This window comes from Megascapheus bottae, chromosome 18 (genome assembly GCF_031878675.1).
Source record: "Megascapheus bottae isolate mThoBot1 chromosome 18, mThoBot2.hap1, whole genome shotgun sequence".
Taxonomy (NCBI): Eukaryota; Metazoa; Chordata; class Mammalia; order Rodentia; family Geomyidae; genus Megascapheus; species Megascapheus bottae.
The window spans coordinates 17,359,014-17,369,713 of NC_143526.1; the positions used below are offsets into that span (position 1 = coordinate 17,359,014).

The window sequence follows — 10,700 nt, forward strand, 5'->3', positions numbered from 1 at the left end:
GTGTAAAGCTCAACTTGAAGTCAATCTTGAAATTTTGTTGTTAGTGGCGGTCATGGAGCTTGGTCTCAGGACCTAGGCACTGTCCCTGAGCTAGTTTGTTCCAGGTTATCCCTCTACCACATGAGCTACAGCGCCACTTTTGGTTTTCTGGTGGTTACTTGGAGCTGAGAGTCTCATGAACTTTCCTGACTTGATTTGGCTTCAAACTGTGATCCTCAGATCTCAGCTGAGTAGCTAGGATTACAGGTGTGAGCTACCAGCACTCAGCCTTGAAATTTTTATACAGGTCTTATTTCACATACAAAATGTTTTCAGTGATGCTTGGTATATGTAGAACAATAAAGAGAAATAGTACTTGTATAATGAAAGAGAAGTAGGAAAATCCCATAACATACAAAACTTGGCTAAAATGACAGAGTGTGGGTTGGTTTAAACGGGTAGAAAATCAGAGTCTTCAGTTGTAGCTTGTTGTTTCAGGTATTGACTTTGATTTAACCTAGCCTTCTTGAATCTATGTCCTTGCATAGTTCCCTCCCATGTAGACACTGACTTTGGCCATTTGGTTCTGCCTTGATCAACAGAAGAAGAGCAAATACAATACAAACCATCATTTTAAGAGTGCTAGATTTTTGTACCCACTGTTCTTAGTGGGCCTGGAAGCCTTATTAAGCAGAGTTGTGAACAAGTCAAAACTACCCACATGAAGAGATGAGTTATCTTAGCAAAGGTCATCCTAAACCTCCCCATTCTTAGCTGACCTCCCAGCTAGCTGGCTTTATATGCATGAATGATCTCAGCCAAACCAAGCAGAAGAATCAGCCAACAGAGCCCAGTTCACAATGCCAACCTCCAGAATCACGAGTGCAGTAAGTGGTGGTTGTGTTCAATCACTTAATTTTAGGTGGATTTTTATGAAGTTGTAGATAATTCACACACCAGCTTTTCAGAGCATCTGTGAAAGTTGGAAAAGGTCAAGTTTGAGTTTCATTCTCATCCATCAGAAACCCAAAAGCTCCCTCATGTATGGAGACCAGACAGAATTGTTCCTGATACAACCACCTGAACATCACCACCCACACAAGAAACCATCAAAGATCTGTGATGGAAACCTTAGTTTATGCTTCTTAGCATCCTACATCAGCATTTACACACATCCCATGAAGCATTATGAGGCCTGGAGCGTCTTGCAGAAATCCTGCCTGAAATGATTGATTAGTACTGTGCTAGTATAATCAATAAAGCTCTGCCCACAGGAGATCACCGTTTTAGACTTAATTAGAGGTGGCTTGGTTGTAACACAAAAGCTATTTGGAGGCAGTGAGTTCAGTTTGCATTTTTATTTTCAGCCTAGAAAATTGGACTATCTACTTTTTCATTTCAGGTATTTTAAGATTAGTTACTTGAGCCTGAATGTATACACTGCAAAGTATTGGGAGACACTAAAAGTGAAATAAAGGGCTAGTGATTGTGACTGAGATACCTTTTGTAATACTTGGGGGTTGGTGGCCAGAAACTCTACAGGATTCTTCATCTGGCAGCCAAATTCCTATCTTTCCTGGATTATTTTCTGAGCATATGTCTAGCTCAATTGTTGGAGGAGAAAAGATAAAACTTTTATATGCGCTAATCCCAGGCAACAATCATTCTTGCTCACTGTTGGCAGGATAGAAGGCTAACAAGCAATACTCCAGATGGACCAACTTATGATGAGGTTGTGATCAACCCATTGTAATAGAAAATGTATTGACTCAAAGTAATCTGAACATCTTGGATGTAGCTATACAATACAGCATTCTTTAAAGTGCCAGTTGCTTCCCCTTTTTATCTCATGGCTGACAGGGAATTACAGCTCCCAATACTGTCCACCTTTCTGCATTTTGCTAGCTCAAGAAAACATTAAAACTCCAAAGTGAATCTACACAGTACATATGACTCTTATATCACCATGAAGTTAAAATAACATTCAGTTGAACTAGTATCAATTGGAGACTTAGCAGTCTTATGAGAATTTAGAAGTACCTATAATTGTTGCAACAGTTACATGTTGTTAGTATTCTCATTTATAAAGGCTGGAGCCTGCTGCATGGGGTTAAATAGTTCATTTAATTTTATGCAACCAGTTAAGATGGGAAGAAACTCATCCCTGTTCTACTCACTACCTCTTACATTAAGTTAAGGAGGCCCACTGAGTGCTTTCAAAGACCATGTGATTTAGTTCTGACTTCTAACTTGAGAACATCTTATCTGCTTCATGTGTGATATACTTGGTATATAGAACAGAGAAAACTCGCCGGGAGTTTGGCCTAGTGGTAGAGTGCTTGCCTAGCATGCACAAAGACCCGGGTTCGATTCCTTGGTACCCCACATACACAGCAAAAAGCTGGAAGTGGTGCTGAGGCTCAAGTGGTAGAGTGCTAGCCTTGAGAAAGTCCAAGGACAGTGCTCAGGCCCTGAGCTCAAGCCCAGGACTGGCAAAAAAAAAAAAAAGAACAGAGAAAACTCAGATGGTCATAGGGATTGTTTCTGCCTCCTCTTTTTTTCCTGGCATGGGAGGTTTTCTATAGCTATATTAGCCCAAATATCTAAGCTTATTTTCCCTAATTCTGCTCTCAGTAGTGACGGAAAACTTATTTATAGAAAAATGGAGAAGATAGTAGCTTAGAATGTATAGTTTGGGGGCACAACAGTGGTCAGAGAGCGGTACCCTATCAACTTTCATTTGTTCATTCTGCAATTTGTCTTTCATGTTTGTTTTTAATTTTGTGTCTGTCGTCCCTAAAGTCTCATTTTAAATAGTCTATGCAATGGGTATAACACAAAATGGTCTTTAGCCAAACTCCAAAAGAATACATAATGTTTGGCAACAGCATACGTTGTGTAACCTGAGGAGCTCTTAGGTGTAAAAGAGAGATAAGCCGAGCAAGCCTGGAGCAGGTGAGGTATATATCTTGAAAGTCAAAAATATCAGCAGCAGGGATTTTGCATGGTGCCAGGATATAGCAGGTGTTCAACCAAACACAACTGGCAGTAATGTTAGTTAAATTGCCAAGTTATTTAATACTCAGCCAACTCAGTGTTAATTCATGGGGTTTTGAGAACTCTCACACTAAATTTAGAGATTTATATTGGAAAAAAAATCCCCAGAGTGTGAGTTGAAGAATATGGATTTGAATATTGGCTCTGGTTTTTATTAACTTTCTGTCCTTGGGCAAATTTTTGACCCCTCTCACCCTCAGTGTTTTCATCTTTCCTTGGCAGAACCATTTACCAATGAACCTTGATTTTTGTCAGGTTCTAAGGAATGTAAACATATACCTAAATTAGGATCTGGTTCCTGCCCTAGCGATTCTTCCAGCACAGATGGAAAATCAAGAAGGAAAGGAATGGCCCCATGTAAAAGTCTCAAGTTAAAGAATGTGTGTGTGTGTGTGTGTGTGTGTGTGTGTGTGTGTGTGTGTGTGTAAGAGTGGGGAAGGGGGATGTCCAGCTATGGAAAAGGTGGAGAGCTTCCTAAATTATAGGACTTCAACTGAGTTTACAGCTGAGGTAGACGTTAGCCTTAGAACCTCTGAGAAGAAGGACATTTCCAAACAGACAGGAGAAGAATGGTATAGACTCTAGCTAGAATCCAGGGTATGGCTTGAGAATCTGAGAAATCTAGCCTACTGAGGGCAAAGTTCCCATGCTGGACAGCAGTGATTGATAAAGGCAAATTGTACCATTTATCATGACCTAGAAATATAAGCCCATGAAGTCTCCTGTTGCCACTTTTTCTTGTAACTTTCAGTATGATGAACTGGATGTCATTTGTTTTTGTTTTTTGCTTTCATTTAAAACTCTCGAAAGGGGAAGCAATGAAGTTGTTCCAAAGAGAAATGCTTCCTTTCTTAGGGGATTAATTGGAAAGCAGCAAAGCTGGCAAGAAGCCTGCCATCTATGATATGGGACTATAAGACAGTATTTGTGGGAACTCAGAACCCATTCCTCAGAGACAGCGTTTGGTCCCAGATAAGTTAAGATTCTCATTTTCATTCTGATGGTTTTCCTTCTTGATTTATTAAAATTTCAGGATTCTTTCTTAAATCCCTGCTCCCTGAAAAGTTTCTGAGGAAATGTAAATAGTAACACACTTTCTTGTGTTTTGGGGATATTTTTAGTGTGAGTGTGTGAATGTGTGTATGCGTGTGTTCCTTCAGGAAACTTTCTGTAACTTCCTTTTCTTTGTCCATGTTAGATGCACATCGGTTTTTAACCTCTTTAGATATGCTCCAGGGGGAATTTCTCTTCCTTAATAATTTTGTTAACACTCTCTTCGGTCCTGGTGTTCTGTGTCTATCAGCACATATACAAGTAATCTGGAGAACAAAGGGCATTGGATGTATAAGATTATTGATTGTCATAGCTTTAAGCATCATACTGCAAGTTCCCATGGCCATCCCTGACCACTGAGAGGACAGCTGGATTTTAAAAAAATGAGTTATATAGTAATGGTTATATTGGTATAGAGAGAGCTATATAGTATATTGGTATACAAAGAGTATATAGACCAATAGTTATGAGCAAATGGAGTCAGCACCTGGCCTCCCTCAAATTGGTCAGAAACAGGTTAGTCATGGCTTTAAAGAGTAGGAAAGCTATATAACGAGTGATTGTTGTCCGTAATGTACTATGTTATCTCTCATCTCTTTTGCTGTCCCTTGGTTATCTCATATTGTTACAGTATTTCACCTGGTTATCTGCTATATTGTATATATGTGTATTTGAAGTCAGATAGGGAAGGGAGGAAAACAAGATGAGGGGCAGGGGTGGGTGGGGGGAGGGAAATGGGGACCAAGACATGAGAAAGGGTATCAATGTATGTGAAGTAATGCGCCTTCTATCTGGTTAATATAATGTAACCCTTCTATTAATTACAATAACAATATATGGAAAAAAAGAGTAGGAAAAGGTGACGAGAAAGGTAAGGTTGAAAGGGAAAGGGAAGAATGACAAAAGTGGTTAGACTGATCCAAATGTACTATACTTATAAATTGAGATGGTGAATAAATGGATGTGGTGTACCACTATTTAAAAATATCAAAAGAATTTAAATACAAAAGAAGAGAGTGGAAAAGGGTAGGAAAAGGAAAGTGAAAGTTTTTTATTCACATAGGTAAAAAGCTCAAGCCCAAGAACCAATTCTCTTCTTTAATAGAAAGATGAAAATAATTATTATTCTGAAAAATGCTGGGTTACCAGTTTGAAGGAATATTTTTAAAGAGGAATATTCAAAACAAATGAAGAATCTTATTGACAGTAATAGTTCTTCAGATTGTCTTCTGTTTCTTTCTCCATACATACTGCAAAGAGAAAATTATGTAAGACTCTTACTTTACCTATACACACTCTCTGTTATTCTCACAGGCACCTACACACACACACACACACACACACACACACACACACACACGAGAGAAGAACACTGGTAGCTCATACTCCTCTTCTCAGAAAGCTGAGATCAGAAGATCTGTGTTTGAAGCCAGTCTGGATAGAAAAGTCTGTGGGACATTTCTCTCCAATTAACCAGTAAAGCTGATCTAGAGGTATGGCACAAGTGATAGCCATCCATAAGTAACAAAGCTGAGAAAGAGTATAGGGCCCTAAATTCAAGCCTTGATACTGACACTGAACAAACAATCAAGCAAACATCCTCCACCCTACCCCCCACATACCCAAGAAAGCATAAAAGCTTGAACCAGCCAGCAAAAAGATAGAAATAGGTGTGAGAATACTACCTTACCACTGTGTTCTCATCCAAAGACTTGTTCTAAAGTTACTTCTGTGCACCACTGACAAATAAGGATAGAAGTCTCAAATATATGTATTTTGCATCATGAATTCTAATAGTCTTTTCGAAACTATAGTTACCATCTTAAGTGGCTTGAGCACAGGAGTAATATTGATGTAATTATCAAAAGGAATTGGCAAGAGGATGACCTGGATAACTTTTCATAGATCACCCTAATATCGATCTGAATCTAGACCTCTTGAACCGAGCAATAGACTTACTTATCCCTGTGTATATAGTGACCATTGGAAAAGAACATTAAAAAAAAGAAATGAAGGTAGGAGATAGGAGTTTTTAGATTTTTTCCCACTTCCAGTTTCCCAGACAACGGAGCTCTGTGTTCTAACTGAAGCGAACGCTTACAAGATTAAAGGTCAAAGTTTCAAAAAGGAGAACTCTATAGAGGACAAGACATTCATACGTTTTCTGAAATCCTACTTAAAAAAAACCCTCAGTGATATATGTGATGGGCATGTTGCTACTGGTTGGTTATAAGTAGGAGATCTTAAGATACCTAAGGAGAGACTCAGCTGCCTTCCCACTTGGTGGTTCTGGTGTGTCAGTTATTATTTTATTCTATTTAGGATCTCTACGATTAGCTTGTGCTACATGAACACTGTAGCACATGATTAACCCCCAAACTCAGTGACACATTAGCTTGTGTTTCTTGAGGTTTATTGAGTGATTGCACCAATACTTTCTGTGTCTATAATGTGTTTACTATAATAATTTCCTTTATGTGTCTGCAATTGGCTGAATGGCTGGTCTTGGGCACTTTGGGGTGTGTGTGGCGGGGGGGTGGGGCGTGTTCTATCTTATTCTGTGTGTTGTTCTAGCCTTCTTCATGTGGTGGCTCCATTCCAAAGGCAATGTGAGGGACAGTTGTCAAAGCAAATTTCCAATCTCCATTGTAGACATATTGACCAATGAACAAAATATCTACAGCTGGATGGAAGGAGCAGACTCATCTTGTGCAAGGCAATAGAACCAGGGATTGATTTAGTGGCCACATTTTTAACCTGCCACAGCATACAATATTGTCAGAAGATCAGACAGATCATAAATGAGAGTATTGATGATAGTTCACTTACCTTGTCCTCAAAACTGTGTTCTAGGTGAGAGATCTCAAAAGAAAAGTGGATAAGCTAGTACCCTATATCAGAGCTAGGAAATAGTCAACTTCTTTATCCTAGGAATTTTTCCTCCAACAATGTTTTATAAGTAAATAATCCTAAAAATAGAAAAAGTTATATGCATAAAGTTATTCCTCATTTTATTTATACAAATGCAAACTATGAATAATTTAAAGAAACAACCAAAGAAGAGCCATTAACAGTATATCTACTCGAGAGTATTACAAAAAGTAAAATTATGCTTATGTGCATTACAATAAGAAAATATCTTTAATAATTTTAAAATAAAATATCAAATACTGGCTATATTCTCTTATTTTCTCATGTATATAAATTTAGTCCATCTATCATTCTGGGGATAATGGGATTATAGGTAATTATTTTTCTCTTCTACCATTCTCTTCCTTTTAAGAGAAAAGCTACCCATTTTTGGATTGAGTTTTTTGCTTAAAAAGTTTTTAAAAGTAAAACTTTTCAGAATTACTCTTTTTTCTCTTTGAAGAATACCATTGTTATATACCTCCTCTGAAGTTTTTAATTATCAACTAAGTTGGTTTCTTGTCTCCCTTGTGGCTGGTTGGGATGTAATTTCTTGATGAGTACTGACTAATTTGAGCCATTAAAACACAAAGAATATCCTACCATGTGATCAACAACTCAGACAAGAAGCTGCCTTTTAAATTAGCTTTGTTATCTTTCCTCATGTGAATAATCTCTCAGAACACACCAAATGTTCATGTTTGTGTGGCTACAGTAGAGAAAGCCAGTCAGCTTTACTCAATTTGTGTATTAACAAACATTTATTAAGGAGCTGCTAATAAGCCTATCTCAGTTCCACAAGGACCATATATGGATGGTTTCCAAGAGCTATCGTCTAATCCTAGAGGCCGGCTTATCAACACTGAGCTCTGTGGAGACTGAGAAGATGGTGGATATCACTGGAGAGGGGATAGGAGTTTTGTCTAATGATTGGGATAATGGAAAAACCTTCCAGAAGAGCAAAAGGGAGAACAACATCCACACTCAATCTAGTACAAGTGAATGGCCTGGTACTTAGGAGATGGAGAGGAGACACTGAAGTCCAATAGAGAGAGATCTTAACTGACAGGTTGGAAGAGCGGGTATTTCTTGTTTACGATAAAGAACTTTCTAATTTTTTAAAACTTTTGAATCAGAGATGAAGCAAAATCACATACACTCTTATAGGAAATACGAAGCAGAGAGTCTTGAGAGAAAAAAAGCCAGCAGGGGTGCTGGATGGTTTTTTTTCACAATAGAGATTTAACATCATAAGAAAACAGATCTCAAATGGTTTTTTTGTAGATTGAAAAAAGAAAAGAATATCTCATTCTGTGTTCCTCTTCAGTTTTCTGTGAGTGTCATATCTCATTTGGGATATTTTCTCTGTTGTCTCACCCTGTAAACCTTATTACTGAAGACATTCACTAGACTAGCTGTAGAGGATTTACTGCATCTCATAGCAGCAGCTGTGAGCAGTGGTATGCACCTATAGTTTCCCACACATGGGAGCTGGGGATAAGAGGATAACTTGAGCACAGACATTCAGCCTAGGTAGTATGAGATCCAGTTCCAAAAAAAAAAAAAAAAACAGACAAGCATAGCAGCTGCTAATTCTTTTAAATTTTGATGTTTAGAAGTCAAATTTTGGCAGATGGGATCCATTTTTGGTGTGTGATGGCAGTATCTGCCTCATAGCTTGCATTTTCCATTTGGATATACACAAATTGTGACATTACAGAATGTTCTATTGCATAGAAGCTCTTGCAGAAGTTCAGGGAGAACACATGAGGTCCCTAATTAGGCAATGGACACAGAATGTGTCATCATTCTTCATTATAGCAATATAGCAGTTGCTTGCTCACTGACAACAATGGCACAGAATCTACTGCTGGCCTCTCATTTTATTGAGTGCTTGAAAGTGCTTTTCCACTGCCCATGGGACAATGTTTGATAAGTGTTCCGGGAACACATCTTGTGTGTATTCAGCAATGCCAACAATTTTCACCCTAAGTTGGTTTCTTTAGTGAATGGAAAACTTGAAGTGCTTAAGTGCTAAACCCCTCATGAAAATACTAAGTGAGAAGACTTTTGAGTGCTTTAGAGGATTGCTGCTCCAAAAACTTGAAGCATTATTATTTTCTTTTTTTCATATATTTTTATTGTAATTAATAGAAGGGTTACATGATATTTGCCAGATAGATGGTGCATTAATTCCCATACATTGATACCCTTTCACATGCCTTGGTCCCCATTTCTCTCCCCCCCACCCCCACCCCTCATCTTGTTTTCCCCCCTTCCCTATCCAATTTCAAATAACCAAATACAAATATATCCGATATATCAGGTAACAAAGTGAGATACTGTAACACTATGAGACAACCAAGGGGCAGCAAAAGAGATGAGAGATAACATAGTACCTTAAGAACAACAATCATTCATTATATGGCTTATGTTTCTATATCCTAGAGATCCTTTCATTTAGTGTCCTACTATATGGCCTTTTGTATCAAGGTTTTGCTCTATGGCAAATCTCTGCTAGGAGAGCCCAAGGTTTCTACTGATTATGACAAATGAGGGAAACCATTGAGCCTAAGTTCCTTTGAGTCTGGCTTACTTCACTTAATATGATCTTTTCTAAGTCTTTCCATTTCCTAACAAATGGGGCAATGTCATTCTTTCTGACAGCAGCATAGAATTCCATTGTGTACAAATACCACATCTTGTTGATCCACTCATCAACTGAGGGACATCTAGGTTGGTTCCATATCTTTGCTATGGTAAATAGTGCTGCAATGAACATTGTTGTGCTGGTGGATTTAGTATGTCTATGTTTCTGAATGGTTGAGTAAATGCCAAGTAGTGGAATTGCTGGGTCATAGGGGAGCTCTATGTTTAGTCTTTTGAGGAACTGCCATACTGCTTTCCATAGTGGTTGAATGAGTTTGCACTCCCACCAACAGTGTAGTAGTGATCCCTCCTGGCCACCTCTCCTCCAGCATCTGTTGTTATTAGTTTTCTTGATCCTGGCCATTCTAACTGGAGTGAGGTGGAATCTTAGAGTTGTTTTGATTTGCATTTCTTTTATGACCAGAGATGTTGAGCATTTCTTCATGTGTCTATAGGCCATTTTTGTTTCTTCTTCATTGAAGACTCTCTTTAGGTCTTTGGCCCATCTTTTAATGGGATGCTTGTTTCTTTGGAGATTAGTTTTGTAGTGATTCAATTTTTTGAGCTGTTGATATATTTTAGATATGAGGCCTTTGTCTGTTGTATGGTTGGTGAAGATCTTCTCCCACTCTGTAGGCTTCCCAATTAGTTTACTAGCTATGTCCTTTGCCATACAAAAGCTCTTCAGTTTAATGCAGTCCCACTTATCCAGCCTTTCTCTGAATTGTTGTGATTTTTGGTCCTTATTAAGAAAGTTTCGCAGGGGCCATGCTAATCTTCTCTATATCGTTCCAATTTTAGTATATGTGCTGCCGAAGTGAGCACAAAAGCCATATAATGAATGATTGTTGTCCTTAATGTACTATGTTATCTCTCATCTCGTTTGCTGTCCCTTGATTATCTCATATTGGTAGAGTATCTGACTTTGTTATCTGATATATTTGATTTATTTGTATTTGATTATTTGAAATTGGATAGGGAAGGGGGGAAAACCAAGACGGGGGGTGGTGGTGGAGGGGAGGGTAATGGGGACCAAGACATGTGAAAGGGTA

General features: G+C 38.4%; 1 non-coding gene across 1 annotated transcript; it reads right to left on the bottom strand.

The window, feature by feature from the left end:
* Positions 1-10,368: 10,368 nt before the first annotated feature.
* On the bottom strand, positions 10,369-10,473 carry LOC150050175 (U6 spliceosomal RNA). Its single transcript, XR_016538777.1, has one exon. It is a non-coding gene; the product is annotated as a U6 spliceosomal RNA (small nuclear RNA).
* Between the last annotated feature and the right edge of the window lie 227 nt (positions 10,474-10,700).